General features: G+C 34.8%; 1 long non-coding RNA gene across 1 annotated transcript; it reads right to left on the minus strand.

Moving 5' to 3' along the window:
* Nucleotides 1–5148: 5148 nt before the first annotated feature.
* Nucleotides 5149–5681, minus strand: LOC139195876 (uncharacterized). Its single transcript, XR_011580945.1, has 2 exons — nt 5352–5681; nt 5149–5269 (listed from the first exon to the last, which is right to left on the minus strand). It is a non-coding gene; the product is annotated as an uncharacterized lncRNA (long non-coding RNA).
* Nucleotides 5682–8431: the final 2750 nt, after the last annotated feature.

Consider the following 8431-nt stretch of genomic DNA (forward strand, 5'->3'; position numbering starts at 1 on the left):
TGGCATGTTAACAATTACATGCAAAACTATTTTGGGGATTTATCATTTGATTAATACTCTTTACAATAAACTTACTCTACACGTAGAGATGATGAATATAGTGAAAAATTTGAACCTCATAGGAACTTTATGTGGTACTAAATCATCATGTATCTTACCATGCAATGTATAAAGTGTAAAATATTGTAGTAAATCATTATATATAAATTATTATGGTGTGTTTAATCTTTTTTTCATTAATTACTACATATTTTCTAACTTAAATCAGTTAAATCCATCATGTAATGCATTTCCTTCTAATTTTTTTTGATAAACTAATAGATAATTGACAAAATAAACATTCTCAAAAGTTTCAATAAAAAATTCCAAGTTTTTCTTACAATTTCCGTGGTTTTTATTCAATTTGTATCGATATTGATAATATCCTGATATTTCCATCGAAATTTCTATGTTTTTGGATTACCGATATTTCCGATATCATCGATATTTTATACCATGCTCTATACACATCACACTGGAAGAAACAAGTGCAACAAAATATAACAAAAAAAAAAAAATAGGGAGCTTAACGAAAACAGCTTGGGCCAATTTTTTCTTAGTAAAAAGTCACCCTAAACTTTTATTTAACCAAAAGGGCTTGAGATTTAATCATAAGGACAAAACTATTCATATACCAACCCTACAAACATTAAAAACATGGACCAAATTAAAGCCTAACCTGCATTAAAATACTTTTTTCCATAATTACCCCTAACAAAGCCTAACCCAAGCCCGTTAGCCAATTCCCAAATATTACGATTTTACCATATGAATCCTCACTGCCATTAAGGCAGAGCACCAACCATTTTCATCAAACGGTAACTTCGAAGTAGTACAATTCGGGCTAGTTTGGAATTGTGGTGCTTAAAAAAAACAGCTTATTAAGAAAATCTGGAATATTAATAAGCTAACTACGTCATTTGGTTATGTGCGGGGTGTGCCAACTCAATGGCTGAGCTCGACCAGGGAGTAAAATGTGTTGATGTTGCGTTAAGTGCGTTGCCGACTTCTTGATCTTGCGTTTGCGGCTGAGGAAGGAACGCGTTTCGACCTTTGGGTTCTAGAGCCTGAAGACAAGGTTGCTAGTCTTTGTGAAGTTCACAAATCGTCAGCACCAGATTTGATCACGGTGATTATATTTATAAGAGTGTAAGCATGTCAAACTGGTCCCAGACTACATAGACACAAATACTCGAAAGAGATGTATGTCTTCATCATGTCGTTCGGCCGTCGAAATGCCAAACTCTAAAGTGTACTTGTGAATATCCAATCATAAAATAACTCAATGTTCAGCGTGCTAAGCCTAGTAGCCTGTAACACCTTACTTCGCCGAGAAGGCTGATGAGATGACTTCTACCAACAAGAACTCAAAAGTCTTTGTCGACCGAGACTTGGATAAATAACCAATCGGTCCAAAAGCAATGTTGTTTATTCAAACTAAAGGTGCTCCTTGATCGACTAATTCTACGGCTCTAGTGCTGTTTATCAAAACTGAAGATGTGTCGGCGGAAGAAAGGGGGGAAGGATAAAATCTCAAAGGTTGTTGAGAAGCTTTGTGTATAGCAATTTGTGTGTTGAATTGGAGAGGTTTTGAATGATGCACTTCCTCCTTTATTTATAGTAGCAAACCCCTTCATGGCCGAGCTAGAATCATACTCGGATTAGAACTCTTTAACCTAATTTGATTAGGTCTCGGTCAATCCTAACTCCAAAACGAAGTTGAACCAAGCTCTTTAACAAACTAGATTCATCCCCTAATTATTAGCACATTCGGCTTCAAAACTCCTTGTTCCACTAGGAATCGACTACTTCACCCTGTATCTAAACTAATCATCTTCACAAAAGGATTTGGCCGATCCTAACTTGATGGCCCACAAGAAAATTCTAGATAAATGCCATTGGGCCCAGAATAATCTAGGCTTGGCCCAAAATAATATTTTGGGCCCAAACATTGTCCCCTCGCTTTTGAGGTCTTTGGCCTTCAAGTCTTGGTCGAGTCTCGACCTTGAAGAAGCAAAATAAACCCTATAGCATATTCCTTCTAATAAACCAAAGGATATTGAAAAGCCTTAAATATCTCGAATACTCGTAGGGAACTCGTCTGTTTAAGATTGACCAAACTCTCTGCCGAGTCATCCAATTCTGAAGGGCCAAATTCTTGGCACAATACCCTTGTGAAATCATCCCAACTTGGGTAATTTCCAAGCACCGAGTCCATTGAAACCATTGAAATGCACTACCTTCCATATGAAAGGATGCCATCTTCACTTTCTTCAAATCTTCGATATTAAAGAAATCGAAGTAATGTTCCGCCTTGAAAACCCATCCTATTAGATCATCGGCGTCATTGAATCTTGGGAATTCCATTTTCAAGAATGGAGGGCGAGAGAACTAATTGAAAATTTTCCTTAATTCTTGTCGATTGGAATTGAGATTCATCATGTCCTGTTGTTGGGAATCACTATGTGTAGCTTTGGATGATTCGCCCAATGGTCCACCATTCAATTGCGTCATGAAAGCTTGGAATTGCTGCATTAACAACTCCTGGTTCGATTTGAACTCCGACTGTGCGGCTCAAAATTCATCCTAAGACTTCTTGAACCCGTCGAAGTTCTCTTCCAAGCTCGAAACTCTTGAGTCCATGGATTTACCCGAGGCTAGCCGCGTCATACAACAAAGAAAGATTAAGTGATCGAAAATGAATGGCTCGATACCAATGTTAAGACCCTCGACGTTTTCTACAATTGTATAGAGAGAATACCAAACAAAGTACAACAACTATATTTCATTAACTATCTAACTTCTTTTACAAGCCAGTATTTGTAGTAGATTCTTCCTAACAACTTGTAACTACTAACTAACTATTACATCCACAACGTACACTTGGCATAACAAGATGATGCCAACTGTTAGCATCCTAACACTTCCAATAAAATGAAAAAACTGATGCGTAAAATAACTAAACACACAAATTAAACCCTATTTGTGACAATTGTAGTAATGATGTAAGTAGGGATCGTTCTAACCGGGGATTAACTAGGGGTGCTAATCTAATATAAATTGATTCAAAAACACAAAAACTAAACTTAAAGATTCTAACAAAACTACTATGACTCAAAACGGAAATAAAGCATTCAAAATTACCTAAGACAATCAATTTGACTCAAAAAGAAACTAGAACTTGTTTTGGACGAAATCTCAAGTGTTTATAACTCCAAATGCTTAAAAACACAAAATAACAAGATTTGAATGACTAAGACTCAACAAAATGTGGGGGAAATGAGTTTGAACGAAAATAAATTTAATGGGCAGATTGTAAGGAAACAAATTGTAAAACAAGATTGTGATGAATCAATAGATGATGGAATAGCTAAGGGGTTCTTCTCCACACATGAAATATATGCAATGTAAATCAAATTCCAGTTATCAATTTAATAAGTTATGAACCTCGACACTCCAAGTTAATTAGGTCCGCTTAAATTAACCTTCAGATTTCCCTAGAATCATTAAATTGGATGAATATGCATCGCAACCAAATTCTTTCTAACAAGTTCTCTATATGAACAGCATGATAAAGACACAAGTTAGAAGCATTACGTTCCTTGGAAATCATAAGCATCGACAAGGCAATTGTAACTATGAAAAGCATGATACTCTTGCCAAGAATCTACTTAACATGATCGTGACTAGCGACCTTCACTACTTGTGAATATAATTTCATAACAATTAGGTGAAACAAACTTATATTCTAGCACCAAATTCAAGCATGCCAATTAAGCGTGCACTCTCAATTAACGTACAAGAATAAGTTCTAAATCAAACGGTTAAGCAAATTATATTCACAACTTATGTAATGATAACTGGAATTGATCAACTTATTTCACATATAAAATCATGGTTTTGAATACACCCTTAGCCAAAATGAAATTAGCCAATCATACTTAAAGCAAAACAAGGATTACATGAATTAGACATTAAAATCCAAAGAAAGAAAACACCTAAAAATGCTCCAACTTGGTAGCAAGTGCATCCAAGAATTCTCCTTTGCTTGCTTGCGGCAGATTGCTTTGTGGATGGATTTTTGGGTAGTTTTATGATGTAGAATGGATGGGGAAGGGTATGGAAAGGTTTAGGGTAAGTGTGGAGGAGTGTTTGAGGGTTTGAGGGTGGTGGAGAACTAGGCAAAGAGGGTGGAAGAAGGTGGAGTGACTGTTATGTTTTCTAGGCACTAGAATGGTGTTTTTGGGGTGTTTTGCTAACTAGAGGTTGTATGGACGAATTTTGTGTGATGAATGATGAATATGGGAGATTGTCCTTTGGCCAAGGGGTGTAAACATGTATTTATAGGCCCCAAAAACATTAGAAAATCAGGTTAGGTTAAGGATGAAATGCATGGCAATTTGTGTGTGTGGTGTGCAATGGTCCAAGGGTGAAAATGAAGTAATGATGCAAAGTGTGAAGGGTAAAATGGAGTGGTGTTGTAGCTAGGGAGCATGAATGATTGTGTACATTGCATAGAGATGGAAAAGGAGGTGAAATGTGTCAACAAATGGGTCAAAGGTGCAACAACATGTGTTGCACATGGCATTGGATTCCAAATGTGAATGATGGAGCATCAATTGGTGCATGTAATGGATGTAAATGTTGTCTAAAATATAATGAGTGAAGGGAACAAGAGGTATCAAGCAATTGAGTGTAATAATTAAATGAATTGAAGCATGAAATTAGAAATTATGTAGGGGACAAGAGTGATCAAGCATGGCATGGAATCCAAAGGGAATTCTATGTGGTTTGCATGGCAAGGAATGCAAGTTGGGGTGACAGATTTTTGGGCTGTTTTCTTCATCTTTTGGACCATAATTCTTCATATTCTTGGCCTCTTTAGTTCTCAAATTCGTCCATCCACTTGGCCCATGCATTTGCTATCCATTCCAAGCCCGAAACATGCTCCAAAGGCCTCCAAAATGCATCTTCTTGCCTACTTTGTCCATAAAATCTGAAAACACACGAAAATGACTTTAAACATTAAAATAACTAAGGAAACACGACATAAATGCACAAGAACAAGCCAACTAAGTCGCATAAATATGCTCCTATAAAAAACAAACAGATAAGATATAGTTATTTACTTGATAAGACAAATAATTACACCTAAACTTTGAAGTTGTTCCAGTTCATATTCCTATAAAGAAAGTAATCAAATCCTTTGCAGCCTGAATGAGCTATGAACCTGTAAATTTAAGACGATCCATTATATACAGAACAAAAGGAAATAAGGGAAGATCATTAGAGAAGAAGAATCAATTACATACAAAATTATGCCAAATCATAGTGTGGACGCAAATTTCTTCCTCCTTGATCTTGGACAAAATTGCACATACAAAATAATTAGGGTAAATTACATAGTAGCCCCTCAGGTTTGAGGTCTATTGCAATCTTATACAACATCTTTAAAACATTTCACTTTCATACCTCAAGTACTATTTTATTTCAATTTCATACAACCGTTAGATTTTCCATCCATGGATCTGTTAAATGCTGACGTGGCTGCCACATATATGACACGTGGCTGCCAAATGTCTGCCACGTGGCAAATAAAAATAATTTTTTAATTTTTTTTAAAAAAACCTGAAATTGGAAGAAGAAAAAAAAAAAAAAAAGGGACCGAACCCAGAAAAAGGAGGAAGAAGAAGAAGAGAAGAAGAAAGAGGAGGAGGATGAGGAAGAAGAAGAAGAAAAAAAAAGAAAAAGAAAGGGACCGAACCCAGAAGAAGGAGGAAGAAGAAGAAGAGAAGAAGAAAGAGGAGGGAGGAGAAAGAAGAAGAAGAAAAAAAAGAAAAAAAAAAAGAAAGCGGTCCGAATCCAGAAGAAGGAGGAAGAAGAAGAAAGAGGAGGAGGAGGAGGAGGAAGAAGAAGAAGAAGAAGAAGAAAAAAAAAGGACCGAACCCAGAAAAAGAAGGAGGAAGAAGAAGAAGAGAAGAAGAAAGAGGAGGAGGATGAGGAAGAAGAAGAAGAAGAAGAAGAAGGAAAAAAAAAAGAAAAAAAGAAAAAAGAAAGGGACCGAACCCAGAAGAAGAAGGAGGAAGAAGAAGAAGAGAAGAAGAAAGAGGAGGAGGAGGGAGAAGAAGAAGAAGAAGAAGAAGAAGAAGAAAAAAAAGAAAAAGAAAAAGGGGTCCGAACCCAGAAGAAGAAGAAAGAGAAAGAGAAGAAGAAGAAGAAAGAGAAAGAGAAGAAGAAGAAAGAGAAAAAAAAGTGGCAGATATGTTTTTTTTTTTTTTTTAAATTAAAAAATTATTTTATTTGCCACGTGGCAGACATTTGACAGCCACGTCAGCATTTAACAGATCCATGGATGGAAAATCTAACGGTTGTATGAAATTGAAATAAAATAGTACTTGAGGTATGAAAGTGAAATGTTTTAAAGATGTTGTATAAGATTGCAATAAACCTCAAACATGAGGGGCTACTATGTAATTTACCCAAATAATTAACACATTTGGTTAAGGCCAAAAGTCTCACGCGTCCACGATGAATTGGAGGGGGGCTTGTGGCCCAAGAACCTCCGATGCCAAAGTTAGAATTTAGAGAGAAGTGTTTAGAGAGTTTTTGAAGTTTTGCAAGAGTGTGGATCTAGGTTTTTAGAGAAAATAGGGTTCAATATATAGAGCATGGCCGGTCCCCCTTTTGAGAAAAGGTGGCTGGCCCTTTGGGGTATTTTTGTGTGAAATGGGTGATTTAATTGGTAATTAATTAGGAAGAAATCCATTAATTAGCCAATTAACTCAATTTATATGGAATGTTTTGAAGGTTATGAAATAATTACCTTGTGGAAAATATAGGATGAGGATGGATGAAATAATTTTGAATTTGTTACCTATTTGGGCACCTTTGACTTGATTGAGAGATGATTGTCCACTGCTCATAGGAATCCTGATGTGCCTTAAGGGTAATTTTGTCATTTTAACCAAAAAATCCACGTGTCGTCTCTTGATTATTTTTGGCTCCACACATAGAATACTACCTGCACTCTTGAGTATGATAAACTACATTCCTCTGAATCTTACACTAATTAATAGCCAAGCAACTCTTCGTTGATCAATATTTTAAACAACGTAAAATATTTAATAGTCAAGCAACTCTTAAACCTCAATCTGACAACCATTTTCATGGTTTGACAGCTTCTGAATCAGTAGACATGTAAAACTGGGAAAGCTTTACTTGCTTGCATGGCATCTTATTTATGCGAAGAAAAATTGATCGAAACATGAAGTAACAACAATAGACAAAGCATACTCAGATAAAGAACATGTTTACTTCATCAATTCGAGATAATTTTGTGCTCAATGAAACATAAAAGCACAAATACATAGACCCGGTAATTTTTGACACGACACGATGACACGACATGAAAACGACACGAAAATAACAGGTTTCGCGTCAATATGATAACTTATCGGATCATTATCGGGTGACCCTTTAAGAACCCGTTATTAACGGGTTCTTAATGGGTATACACGCGGGTAACACGTGGGTAACCCGTTTCGACCCGTTAAGAAAAAAATTATTTTGATAATTTTAAAGTTTAATTACTAAAAGATTTATTATAAAATACAATAGCCATATTAATATATACAATATATTCTATATTAAATATATAGTTTTGTATTATTATTCTATATAAGTTTTAAAAAAGAAGTTTTAGTCATTATTTATTTTTCTTATGAGAGTTCATTATTATCATTACTAGGATAAATTTTACTTAACATGTTGTTGTCCAAAATTAAAATAAACTAATATAGTATTTGTATAGGCAAAAACTAAGAAAACATACATACAAGTATGAAAAATGTGAAAGAATAAACACTCGTAATTCATCATTATTCCTCCACGAGTAGATAATTGTTATATTTACATTATCGTTTAGATTTTTAAAATCCTCCAAACGTTCATGGATAATGTTTTTTATTTGAGGGAAAAATTAATAAAATTAATAATAATTATTGTAGAAGTGTAAAAAAAAAAAAAATATACAATCACTCATAGTGACAAACTTTACAACTTTCATGAAGGTGTCAGCTTTGAAATCCAACACTATAATTCATAAACCTTAAATTTATATTTAACCGTCAATTGCCATTTACGCTTTATTCTTCTTATTGAATTTCGTATTTTAAATTTTCTTTTTTCAAAACATGATCATTTGGCAGATGTAAGAAGATGAACGGTTCAGATCTTTGATATCACGTTTCGATATTTACAGTTAACTGAAATATGAGTCGATGTCATATAATTTATAAAAACTTTATAAACATCAAGCAATATTTTCACTAACTGTAAAACTATGAATATAATATCAACGATCCAAACCGTTCATCTCCCTCCATCCTCTAAT

The sequence above is a fragment of the Malus domestica genome, chromosome 05 (genome assembly GCF_042453785.1).
Source record: "Malus domestica chromosome 05, GDT2T_hap1".
Lineage (NCBI taxonomy): Eukaryota > Viridiplantae > Streptophyta > Magnoliopsida > Rosales > Rosaceae > Malus > Malus domestica.